Below are 13,922 nucleotides of genomic sequence, written 5' to 3'. Positions count from 1 at the left end.
ACCATGAGACTTCCCCCTCGCTGCGAGATGAGGCCTGATTCCCCTGCACTGCGTGCAGAGCAATTCCGTGTTGCACATCACACATGAAAGGAGCCTTGATTTCCTTGATGGCACTCCAGAGAAAACCCAAGAATAGTGTTTCAAGGCTAGAGGGATCCTGAGGTCACTGTAGCAACACGAAAGAGCTCCGGGGACCAAAAATCAACTCGAGATGAGAGGTTAGTCCCTGGCTTCGACTCCAGAGGAATACCACCTTACCACAAGCACCTCAAGAGGAGGCTTCTCTCAGCTCTAGGTATGTGAGAGGGACCCTGAGTTTGCGGCCTCAAGTGGAATGGACACCGCGATGTCCTGACTCAAAATAAGGCTGGATATCCCTGCAGTGACTTGAATGCAGGCTTGTCTTGCATCTCCCAAGACGAAAGGATGTCTGAATCCCCTGTGGAGACCACAGAGAAAGACCTAGTTCCCCACCTCATCGCGACCGGAGGGCTCATATCCTTTGAAAACTCCAGAGGTACGCGGAGATCAGTGCCTCCAAAGGAGACGATGCCTGACTCCTCGTGAAACTTGATAGGAGTCCCAGGATTCCTGTGGCACGTGGAAAGGGACCCTTGGTCTCCCGCCTCAGCTGGAGAGGCGTCCCAATTGCCCTGCCAAGCCTCGAGGAGAATCCCGAGTTGTCCCTCGCAACTAGGCAGGAGTCCTGACGTCGCTGAACAAACACGTGGGTGGAAGGGCCATCCCCGTCGTAACTCGAGAATATACCCCAGGTTCCCGCCGCAACTCGAGAAAAACCATGAGACTTCCCTCTCGCCGCGAGATGAGGCACGATTCCCCTGCACTGCGTGCAGAGCAATTCCGTGTTGCACATCACACATGAAAGGAGCCTTCATTTCCTTGGTGGCACTCCAGAGAAACCCCAAGAACACTGTTTCAAGGCTAGAGGGATCCTGAAGTCACTGTAGCAACACGAAAGAGCTCCGTGGACCAAAAATCAACTCGAGATGAGAGGTTAGTCCCTGGCTTTGACTCCAGAGGAATACCACCTTACCACAAGCACCTCAAGAGGAGGCTTCTCTCAGCTCTAGGTATGTGAGAGGGACCCTGAGTTTGCGACCTCAAGTGGAATGGACACCACGATGCCCTGACTCAAAATAAGGCTGGATATCCCTGCAGTGACTTGAATGCAGGCTTGTCTTGCATCTCCCAAGACGAAAGGATGTCTGAATCCCCTGTGTAGATCATAGAGAAAGACCTAGTTCCCCACCTCATCGCGACCGGAGGGCTCACATCCTTTGAAAACTCCAGGGGTACGCGGAGATCAATGCCTCCAAAGGAGAGGATGCCTGACTCCTCGTGAAACTTGATAGGAGTCCCAGGATTCCTGTGGCACGTGGAAAGGGACCCTTGGTCTCCCACCTCAGCTGGAGAGGCGTCCCAGTTGCCCTGCCAAGCCTCGAGGAGAATCCCGAGTTGTCCCTCGCAACTAGGCAGGAGTCCTGACTTCGCTGAAGAAACACGTGGGTGGAAGGGCCATCCCCGTCGTTACTCGAGAATATACCCCAGGTTCCCGTCGTAACTCGAGAAAAACCATGAGACTTCTCCCTCGCCGCGAGCTGAGGCCCGATTCCCCTGCACTGCGTGCAGAGCAATTCCGTGTTGCACATCACACATGAAAGGAGCCTTGATTTCCTTGATGGCACTCCAGAGAAACCCCAAGAACACTGTTTCAAGGCTAGAGGGATCCTGCGGGCACTGTAGCAACACGAAGAACTCCATGGACCAAAAATCAACTCGAGATGAGAGGTTAGTCCCTGGCTTCGACTCCAGAGGAATACCACCTTACCACAAGCACGTCAAGAGGAGGCTTCTCTCAGCTCTAGGTATGTGAGAAGGACCCTGAGTTTGCGGCCTCAAGTGGAATGGACACCGTGATGCCCTGGCTCGAAATAAGGCCGGATATCCCTGCAGTGACTTGAATGCAGGCTCGTCTTGCATCTCCCAAGACGAAAGGATGTCTGAATCCCCTGTGGAGACCACAGAGAAAGACCTAGTTCCCCAACTCATGGCGACCAGAGGCCTCACATCCTTTGAAAAATCCAGAGGTACGCGGAGATCAGTGCCTCCAAAGGAGACGATTCGTGACTCCTCGTGAAACTTGATAGGAGACCCAGGATTCCTGTGGCACGTGGAAAGGGAGCCTTGGTCTCCCGCCTCAGCTGGAGAGGCGTCCCAATTGCCCTGCCAAGCCTCGAGGAGAATTCCGAGTTGTCCCTCGCAACTAGGCAGGAGTCCTGACGTCGCTGAAGAAACACGTGTGTGGAAGGGCCATCCCCGTCGTAACTCGAGAATATACCCCAGGTTCCCGCCGCAACTCGAGAAAAACCATGAGACTTCCCCCTCGCTGCGAGATGAGGCCTGATTCCCCTGCACTGCGTGCAGAGCAATTCCGTGTTGCACATCACACATGAAAGGAGCCTTGATTTCCTTGATGGCACTCCAGAGAAAACCCAAGAACAGTGTTTCAAGGCTAGAGGGATCCTGAGGTCACTGTAGCAACACGAAAGAGCCCCGGGTACCAAAAATCAACTCGAGATGAGAGGTTAGTCCCTGGCTTCGACTCCAGAGGAATACCACCTTACCACAAGCACGTCAAGAAGAGGCTTCTCTCAGCTCTAGGTATGTGAGAGGGACCCTGAGTTTGCGGCCTCAAGTGGAATGGACACCGCGATGCCCTGACTCAAAATAAGGCCGGATATTCCTGCAGTGACTTGAATGCAGGCTCGTCTTGCATCTCCCAAGACGAAAGGATGTGTGAATCCCCTGTGGAGACCACAGAGAAAGACCAAGTTCCCCACCTCATCGCGACCGGAGGCCTCACATCCTTTGAAAACTCCAGAGGTACGCGGAGATCAGTGCCTCCAAAGAAGACGATGCCTGACTCCTCATGAACCTTGATAGGAGTCCCAGGATTCCTGTGGCACGTGGAAAGGGACCCTTGGTCTCCCGCCTTAGCTGGAGAGGCATCCCAATTGCCCTGCCAAGCCTCGAGGAGAATCCCGAGTTGTCCCTCGCAACTAGGCAGGAGTCCTGACGTCGCTGAACAAACACGTGTGTGAAAGGGCCATCCCCGTCGTAACTCGAGAATATAGCCCAGGTTCCCGCCGCAACTCGAGAAAGCCAAGAGACTTCCCCCTCGCCGTGAGATGAGGCCCGATTCCCCTGCACTGCATGCAGAGCAATTCCGTGTTGCACATCAAACATGAAAGGAGCCTTGATTTCCTTGATGGCACTCCACAGAAACACCAAGAACACTCTTTCAAGGCTAGAGGGATCCTGAGGTAACTGTAGCAACACGAAAGAGCTCCGTGGACCAAAAATCAACTCGAGATGAGAGGTTAGTCCCTGGCTTCGACTCCAGAGGACTACCACCTTACCACAAGCACCTCAAGAGGAGGCTTCTCTCAGCTCTAGGTATGTGAGAGGGGCCCTGAGTTTGCGGCCTCAAGTGGAATGGACACCGCGATGCCCTGACTCGAAATAAGGCCGGATATCCCTGCAGTGACTTGAATGCAGGCGCGTCTTGCATCTCCCAAGATGAAAGGATGTCTGAATCTCCTGTGGAGACCACAGAGAAAGACCTAGATCCCCACCTCATCGCGACCGGATTCCTTATATCCTTTGAAAATTCCAGAGGTACGCGGAGATCAGTGCCTCCAAAGGAGACGATGCCTGACTCCTCCTCAAACTTGATAGGAGTCCCAGGATTCCTGTGGCACGTGGAAAGGGACCCTTGGTCTCCCGCCTCAGCTGGAGAGGCGTCCCAATTGCCCTGCCAAGCCTCGAGGAGAATCCCGAGTTGTCCCTCGCAACTAGGCAGGAGTCCTGACGTCGCTGAACAAACACGTGGGTGGAAGGGCCATCCCCGTCGTAACTCGAGAATATACCCCAGGATCGCACCGCAACTCGAGAAAAACCATGAGACTTCCCTCTCGCCGCGAGATGAGGCACGATTCCCCTGCACTGCGTGCAGAGCAATTCCGTGTTGCACATCACACATGAAAGGAGCCTTCATTTCCTTGGTGGCACTCCAGAGAAACCCCAAGAACACTGTTTCAAGGCTAGAGGGATCCTGAGGTCACTGTAGCAACACGAAAGAGCTCCGTGGACCAAAAATCAACTCGAGATGAGAGGTTAGTCCCTGGCTTCGACTACAGAGGAATACCACCTTACCACAAGCACCTCAAGAGAAGCCTTCTCTCAGCTCTAGGTATGTGAGAGGGACCCTGAGTTTGCGGCCTCAAGTGGAATGGACACCGCGATGCCCTAGCTCGAAATAAGGCCGGATATCCCTGCAGTGACTTGAATGCAGGCTCGTCTTGCATCTCCCAAGACGAAAGGATGTCTGAATCCCCTGTGCAGACCACAGAGAAAGACCTAGTTCTCCACCTCATCGCGACCGGAGGCCTCACATCCTTTGAAAACTCCAGAGGTATGCGGAGATCAGTGCCTCCAAAGGAGATGATGCCTCACTCCTCGTGAAACTTGATAGGAGTCCCAGGATTCCTGTGGCACGTGGAAAGGGACCCTTGGTCTCCCGCCTCAGCTGGAGAGGCGTCCCAATTGCCCTGCCAAGCCTCGAGGAGAATCCCGAGTTGTCCCTCGCAACTAGGCAGGAGTCCTGACGTCGCTGAACAAACACGTGGGTGGAAGGGCCATCCCCGTCGTAACTCGAGAATATACCCCAGGTTCCCGCCGCAACTCGAGAAAAGCCATGAGACTTCCCCCTCGCCGCCAGATGAGGCCCGATTCCTCTGCACTGTGTGCAGAGGAATTCCGTGTTGCACATCACACATGAAAGGAGCCTTGATTTCCTTGATGGCACTCCAGAGAAACCCCAAGAACACTGTTTCAAGGCTAGAGGGATCCTGAGGTCACTGTAGCAACACGAAAGAGCTCCGTGGACCAAAAATCACCTCGAGATGAGAAGTTAGTCCCTGGCTTCAACTGCAGAGGAATACCACCTTACCACAAGCACCTCAAGAGGAGGCTTCTCTCAGCTCTAGGTATGTGAGAGGGACCCTGAATTTGCGGCCTCAACTGGAATGGACACCGCGATGCCCTGGCTCGAAATAAGGCCGGATATCCCTGCAGTGACTTGAATGCAGGCTCGTCTTGCATCTCCCAAGACGAAAGAATGTCTGAATCCCCTGTGGAGACCACAGAGAAAGACCTAATTCCCCACCTCATCGCGACCGGAGGCCTCACATCCTTTGAAAACTCCAGAGGTACGCGGAGATCAGTGCCTCCAAAGGAGACGATGCCTGACTCCTCGTGAAACTTGATAGGAGTCCCAGGATTCCTGTGGCACGTGGAAAGGGACCCTTGGTCTCCCGCCTCAGCTGGAGAGGCGTCCAAATTGCCCTGCCAAGCCTCGAGGAGAATCCCGAGTTTTCCCTGGCAACTAGGCAGGAGTCCTGACGTCGCTGAACAAACACGTGGGTGGAAGGGCCATCCCCGTCGTAACTCGAGAATATACCCCAGGTTCCCGTCGCAACTCGAGAAAAACCATGAGACTTCCCCCTCGCCGCGAGCTGAGGCCCGATTCCCCTGCACTGCGTGCAGAGCAATTCCGTGTTGCACATCACACATGAAAGGAGCCTTGATTTCCTTGATGGCACTCCAGAGAAACCCCAAGAACACTGTTTCAAGGCTAGAGGGATCCTGCGGGCACTGTAGCAACACGAAAGAACTCCATGGACCAAAAATCAACTCGAGATGAGAGGTTAGTCCCTGGCTTCGACTCCAGAGGAATACCACCTTACCACAAGCACCTCAAGAGGAGGCTTCTCTCAGCTCTAGGTATGTGAGAGGGACCCTGAGTTTGCGGCCTCAAGTGGAATGGACACCGCGATGCCCTGGCTCGAAATAAGGCCGGATATCCCTGCAGTGACTTGAATGCAGGCTCGTCTTGCATCTCCCAAGACGAAAGGATGTCTGAATCCCCTGTGGAGACCACAGAGAAAGACCTAGTTCCCCAACTCATGGCGACCAGAGGCCTCACATCCTTTGAAAAATCCAGAGGTACGCGGAGATCAGTGCCTCCAAAGGAGACGATTCGTGACTCCTCGTGAAACTTGATAGGAGACCCAGGATTCCTGTGGCACGTGGAAAGGGAGCCTTAGTCTCCCGCCTCAGCTGGAGAGGCGTCCCAATTGCCCTGCCAAGCCTCGAGGAGAATCCCGAGTTGTCCCTCGCAACTAGGCAGGAGTCCTGACGTCGCTGAACAAACACATGGGTGGAAGGGCCATCCCCGTCGTAACTCGAGAATATACCCCAGGTTCCCGCCGCAACTCGAGAAAAGCCATGAGACTTCCCCCTCGCCGCCAGATGAGGCCCGATTCCCCTGCACTGTGTGCAGAGGAATTCCGTGTTGCACATCACACATGAAAGGAGCCTTGATTTCCTTGATGGCACTCCAGAGAAACCCCAAGAACACTGTTTCAAGGCTAGAGGGATCCTGAGGTCACTGTAGCAACACGAAAGAGCTCCGTGGACCAAAAATCAACTCGAGATGAGAAGTTAGTCCCTGGCTTCAACTGCAGAGGAATACCACCTTACCACAAGCACCTCAAGAGGAGGCTTCTCTCAGCTCTAGGTATGTGAGAGGGACCCTGAATTTGCGGCCTCAAGTGGAATGGACACCGCGATGCCCTGGCTCGAAATAAGGCCGGATATCCCTGCAGTGACTTGAATGCAGGCTCGTCTTGCATCTTCCAAGACGAAAGGATGTCTGAATCCCCTGTGGAGACCACAGAGAAAGACCTAGTTCCCCAACTCATGGCGACCAGAGGCCTCACATCCTTTGAAAAATCCAGAGGTACGCGGAGATCAGTGCCTCCAAAGGAGACGATTCGTGACTCCTCGTGAAACTTGATAGGAGACCCAGGATTCCTGTGGCACGTGGAAAGGGAGCCTTAGTCTCCCGCCTCAGCTGGAGAGGCGTCCCAATTGCCCTGCCAAGCCTCGAGGAGAATTCCGAGTTGTCCCTCGCAACTAGGCAGGATTCCTGACGTCGCTGAACAAACACGTGTGTGGACGGGCCATCCCCGTCGTAACTCGAGAATATACCCCAGGTTCCCGCCGCAACTCGAGAAAAACCATGAGACTTCCCCCTCGCTGCGAGATGAGGCCTGATTTCCCTGCACTGCGTGCAGAGCAATTCCGTGTTGCACATCACACATGAAAGGAGCCTTGATTTCCTTGATGGCACTCCAGAGAAAACCCAAGAATAGTGTTTCAAGGCTAGAGGGATCCTGAGGTCACTGTAGCAACACGAAAGAGCTCCGGGGACCAAAAATCAACTGGAGATGAGAGGTTAGTCCCTGGCTTTGACTCCAGAGGAATACCACCTTACCACAAGCACCTCAAGAGGAGGCTTCTCTCAGCTCTAGGTATGTGAGAGGGACCCTGAGTTTGCGACCTCAAGTGGAATGGACACCGCGATGCCCTGACTCAAAATAAGGCTGGATATCCCTGCAGTGACTTGAATGCAGGCTTTTCTTGCATCTCCCAAGACGAAAGGATGTCTGAATCCCCTGTGTAGATCATAGAGAAAGACCTAGTTCCCCACCTCATCGCGACCGGAGGGCTCACATCCTTTGAAAACTCCAGAGGTACGCGGAGATCAATGCCTCCAAAGGAGAGGATGCCTGACTCCTCGTGAAACTTGATAGGAGTCCCAGGATTCCTGTGGCACGTGGAAAGGGACCCTTGGTCTCCCACCTCAGCTGGAGAGGCGTCCCAGTTGCCCTGCCAAGCCTCGAGGAGAATCCCGAGTTGTCCCTCGCAACTAGGCAGGAGTCCTGACTTCGCTGAAGAAACACGTGGGTGTAAGGGCCATCCCCGTCGTTACTCGAGAATATACCCCAGGTTCCCGTCGCAACTCGAGAAAAACCATGAGACTTCTCCCTCGCCGCGAGCTGAGGCCCGATTCCCCTGCACTGCGTGCAGAGCAATTCCGTGTTGCACATCACACATGAAAGGATCCTTGATTTCCTTGATGGCACTCCAGAGAAACCCCAAGAACACTGTTTCAAGGCTAGAGGGATCCTGCGGGCACTGTAGCAACACGAAGAACTCCATGGACCAAAAATCAACTCGAGATGAGAGGTTAGTCCCTGGCTTCGACTCCAGAGGAATACCACCTTACCACAAGCACGTCAAGAGGAGGCTTCTCTCAGCTCTAGGTATGTGAGAAGGACCCTGAGTTTGCGGCCTCAAGTGGAATGGACACCGCGATGCCCTGGCTCGAAATAAGGCCGGATATCCCTGCAGTGACTTGAATGCAGGCTCGTCTTGGATCTCCCAAGATGAAAGGATGTCTGAATCCCCTGTGGAGACCACAGAGAAAGACCTAGTTCCCCAACTCATGGCGACCAGAGGCCTCACATCCTTTGAAAAATCCAGAGGTACGCGGAGATCAGTGCCTCCAAAGGAGACGATTCGTGACTCCTCGTGAAACTTGATAGGAGACCCAGGATTCCTGTGGCACGTGGAAAGGGAGCCTTGGTCTCCCGCCTCAGCTGGAGAGGCGTCCCAATTGCCCTGCCAAGCCTCGAGGAGAATTCCGAGTTGTCCCTCGCAACTAGGCAGGAGTCCTGACGTCGCTGAAGAAACACGTGTGTGGAAGGGCCATCCCCGTCGTAACTCGAGAATATACCCCAGGTTCCCGCCGCAACTCGGGAAAAACCATGAGACTTCCCCCTCGCTGCGAGATGAGGCCTGATTCCCCTGCACTGCGTGCAGTGCAATTCCGTGTTGCACATCACACATGAAAGGAGCCTTGATTTCCTTGATGGCACTCCAGAGAAAACCCAAGAACAGTGTTTCAAGGCTAGAGGGATCCTGAGGTCACTGTAGCAACACGAAAGAGCTCCGGGGACCAAAAATCAACTCGAGATGAGAGGTTAGTCCCTGGCTTCGACTCCAGAGGAATACCACCTTACCACAAGCACGTCAAGAAGAGGCTTCTCTCAGCTCTAGGTATGTGAGAGGGACCCTGAGTTTGCGGCCTCAAGTGGAATGGACACCGCGATGCCCTGATTCGAAATAAGGCCGGATATTCCTGCAGTGACTTGAATGCAGGCTCGTCTTGCATTTCCCAAGACGAAAGGATGTGTGAATCCCCTGTGGAGACCACAGAGAAAGACCAAGTCCCCCACCTCATCGCGACCGGAGGCCTCACATCCTTTGAAAACTCCAGAGGTACGCGGAGATCAGTGCCTCCAAAGAAGACGATGCCTGACTCCTCATGAACCTTGATAGGAGTCCCAGGATTCCTGTGGCACGTGGAAAGGGACCCTTGGTCTCCCGCCTTAGCTGGAGAGGCATCCCAATTGCCCTGCCAAGCCTCGAGGAGAATCCCGAGTTGTCCCTCGCAACTAGGCAGGAGTCCTGACGTCGCTGAACAAACACGTGTGTGAAAGGGCCATCCCCGTCGTAACTCGAGAATATAGCCCAGGTTCCCGCCGCAACTCGAGAAAGCCAAGAGACTTCCCCCTCGCCATGAGATGAGGCCCGATTCCCCTGCACTGCATGCAGAGCAATTCCGTGTTGCACATCAAACATGAAAGGAGCCTTGATTTCCTTGATGGCACTCCAGAGAAACACCAAGAACACTCTTTCAAGGCTAGAGGGATCCTGAGGTAACTGTAGCAACACGAAAGAGCTCCGTGGACCAAAAATCAACTCGAGATGAGAGGTTAGTCCCTGGCTTCGACTCCAGAGGACTACCACCTTACCACAAGCACCTCAAGAGGAGGCTTCTCTCAGCTCTAGGTATGTGAGAGGGGCCCTGAGTTTGCGGCCTCAAGTGGAATGGACACCGCGATGCCCTGACTCGAAATGAGGCCGGATATCCCTGCAGTGACTTGAATGCAGGCGCGTCTTGCATCTCCCAAGATGAAAGGATGTCTGAATCTCCTGTGGAGACCACAGAGAAAGACCTAGATCCCCACCTCATCGCGACCGGATTCCTTATATCCTTTGAAAATTCCAGAGGTACGCGGAGATCAGTGCCTCCAAAGGAGACGATGCCTGACTCCTCCTCAAACTTGATAGGAGTCCCAGGATTCCTGTGGCACGTGGAAAGGGACCCTTGGTCTCCCGCCTCAGCTGGAGAGGCGTCCCAATTGCCCTGCCAAGCCTCGAGGAGAATCCCGAGTTGTCCCTCGCAACTAGGCAGGAGTCCTGACGTCGCTGAACAAACACGTGGGTGGAAGGGCCATCCCCGTCGTAACTCGAGAATATACCCCAGGTTCGCGCCGCAACTCGAGAAAAACCATGAGACTTCCCTCTCGCCGCGAGATGAGGCACGATTCCCCTGCACTGCGTGCAGAGCAATTCCGTGTTGCACATCACACATGAAAGGAGCCTTCATTTCCTTGGTGGCACTCCAGAGAAACCCCAAGAACACTGTTTCAAGGCTAGAGGGATCCTGAGGTCACTGTAGCAACACGAAAGAGCTCCGTGGACCAAAAATCAATTCGAGATGAGAGGTTAGTCCCTGGCTTCGACTCCAGAGGAATACCACCTTACCACAAGCACCTCAAGAGGAGGCTTCTCTCAGCTCTAGGTGTGTGAGAGTTATCCTGAGTTTGCGGCCTCAAGTGGAATGGACACCGCGATGCCCTGACTCGAAATAAGGCCGGATATCACAGCAGTGACTTGATTGCAGGCTCGTCTTGCATCTCCCAAGACGAAAGGATGTCTGAATCCCCTGTGGAGACCACAGAGAAAGACGTAGTTCCCCACCTCATCACGATCGGAGGCCTCACATCCTTTGAAAACTCTTGAGGGACGCGGAGATCAGTGCCTCCAAAGGAGACGATGCCTGACTCCTCGTGAAACTTGATAGGAGAACCAGGACTCCTGTGGCACGTGGAAAGGGACCCTTGGTCTCCCGCCTCAGATGGAGTGGCGTCTCAATTGCCCTGCCAAGCCTCGAGGAGAATCCCGTGTTGTCCCTCGCAACTAGGCAGGAGTCCTGACATGGCTTAACAAACACGTGGGTGGAAGGGCCATCCCCGTCGTAACTCGAGAATATACCACAGGTTCCCACCGCACTTCGAGAAAAACCATGAGACTTCCCCCTCGCCGCAAAATGAGGCCCGATACCCTGCACTGCGTGCAGAGCAATTCCGTGTTGCACATCACACATAAAAGGAGCCTTGATTTCCTTGATGGCACTCCACAGAAACCCCAAGAACACTGTTTCAAGGCTAGAGGGATCCTGAGGTCACTGTAGCAACACGAAAGAGCTCCGTGGACCAAAAATCAACTCGAGATGAGAGGTTAGTCCCTGGCTTCGACTCCAGAGGAATACCACCTTACCACAAGCACCTCAAGAGGAGGCTTCTCTCAGCTCTAGGTATGTGAGAGGGACCCTGAGTTTGCGGCCTCAAGTGGAATGGACACCGCGATGCCCTGACTCGAAATGAGGCCGGATATCACTGAAGTTACTTGAATGCAGGCTCGTCTTGCATCTCCCAAGACGAAAGGATGTCTGAATCCCCTGTGGAGACCACAGAGAAAGACCTACTTCCCCACCTCATCGCGACCGGAGGCCTCACATCCTTTGAAAACTCCAGAGGTACGCGGAGATCAGTGCCTCCAAAGGAGACGATGCCTGACTCCTCGTGAAACTTGATAGGAGTCCCTGGATTCCTGTGGCACGTGGAAAGGGACACTTGGTCTCCCGCCTCAGCTCGAGAGGCGCCCCAATTGCCCTGCCAAGCCTCGAGGAGAATCCCGAGTTGTCCCTCGCAACTAGGCAGGAGTCCTGACGTCGCTGAACAAACACGTGTGTGGAACGGCAATCCCCGTCGTAACTCGAGAATATACCCCAGGTTTCCGCCGCAACTCGAGAAAAACCATGAGACTTCCCCCTCGCCGCGAGATGAAGCCCGATTCCCCTGCACTGTGTGCAGAGCAATTCCGTGTTGCACATCACACATGAAAGGAGCCTTGATTTCCTTGATGGCACTCGAGAGAAAGCCCAAGAACACTGTTTCAAGGCTAGAGGGATCCTGAGGGCACTGTAGCAACACGAAAGAGCTCCATGGACCAAAAATCAACTCGAGATGAGAGGTTAGTCCCTGGCTTCGACACCAGAGGAATACCACCTTACCACAAGCACCTCAAGAGGAGGCTTCTCTCAGCTCTAGCTATGTGAGAGGGACCCTGAGTTTGCGACCTCAAGTGGAATGGACACCCCGATGCCCTGACTCGAAATAAGGCCGGATATCCCTGCAGTGACTTGAATGCAGGCTCGTCTTGCATCTCCCAAGACGAAAGGATGTCTGAATCCCCTGTGGAGACCACAGAGAAAGACCTAGTTCCCCACCTCATCGCGACCGGAGGCCTCACATCCTTTGAAAACTTCAGAGGTACGCGTAGATCAGTGCCTCCAAAGGAGACGATGCCTGACTCCTCGTGAAACTTGATAGGAGTCCCAGGATTCGGTGGCACGTGGAAAGGGACACTTTGTCTCCCGCCTCAGCTGGAGAGGCGTCCCAATTGCCCTGCCAAGCCTTGAGGAGAATCCCGAGTTGTCCCTTGCAACTAGGCAGGAGTCCTGACGTCGCTGAACAAACACGTTGGTGGAAGGGCCATCCTCGTCGTAACTCGAGAATATACCCCAGGTTCCCGGCCCAACTCGAGAAAAACAATGAGTCTTCCCACTTGTCGCGAGATGACGCTCAATTCCCCTGCACTGCGTGCAGAGCAATTCCGTGTTGCACATCACACACGAAAGGAGCCTTGATTTCCTTGATGGCACTCCAGAGAAACCCCAAGAACACTGTTTCAAGGCTAGAGGGATCCTGAGGTCACTGTAGCAACACGAAAGATCTCCGTGGACCAAAGATCAACTCGAGATGAGAGGTTAGTCCCTGGATTCCACTCCAGAGGAATACCACCTTACCACAAGCACCTCAAGAGGAGGCTTCTCTCAGCTCTAGGTATGTGAGAGGGTCCCTGATTTTGCGGCCTCAAGTGAAATGGACACCGCGATGCCCTGTCGCGAAATAAGGCCGGATATCCCTGCAGTGACTTGAATGCAGGCTCGTCTTGCATCTCCCAAGACGAAAGGATGTCTGAATCCCCTGTGGAGACCGCAGAGAAAGACCTAGTTCCCCACCTCATGGCGACCGGAGGCCTAACATCCTTTGAAAACACCAGAGGTACGCGGAGATCAGTGCCTCCAAAGGAGACGATGCCTGACTCCCCGGGAAACTTGATAGGAGTCCCAGGATTCCTGTGGCACGTGGAAAGGGACCCTTGGTCTCCCGCCTCAGCTGGAGAGGCGTCCCAATTGCCCTGCCAAGCCTCGAGGAGAATCACGAGTTGTCCCTCGCAACTAGGAAGGAGTCCTGACGTCGCTGAACAAACACATGTGTGGAAGGGCCATCCCCGTCGTACCTCGAGAATATACCCCAGGTTCCCGCCGCAACTCGACAAAAACGATGAGACTTCCCCCTCGCCGCGAGATGAGGCCCGATTCCCCTGCACTGCGTGCAGAGCAATTCCGTGTTGCACATCAAACATGAAAGGAGCCTTGATTTCCTTGATGGCACTCCAGAAAAACCCCAAGAACACTGTTTCAAGGCTAGAGGGATCCTGACACACTGTAGCAACACGAAAGAGCTCCGTGGACCAAAAGTCAACTCGAGATGAGAGGTTAGTCCCTGGCTTCGACTCCAGAGGAATACCACCTCACCACAAGCACCTCAAGAGGAGGCTTCTCTCAGCTCTAGGTGTGTGAGAGGGATCCTGAGTTTGTGGCCTCAAGTGGAATGGACACCGCGATGCCCTGACTCGAAATAAGGCCGGATATCCCTGCAGTGACTTGAATGCAG

The sequence above is a fragment of the Cervus elaphus genome, chromosome 20 (assembly GCF_910594005.1).
Source record: "Cervus elaphus chromosome 20, mCerEla1.1, whole genome shotgun sequence".
NCBI lineage: Eukaryota > Metazoa > Chordata > Mammalia > Artiodactyla > Cervidae > Cervus > Cervus elaphus.
The sequence above is the reverse complement of the archived record's forward strand: the minus strand, read 5'-3'. Positions refer to the sequence as shown.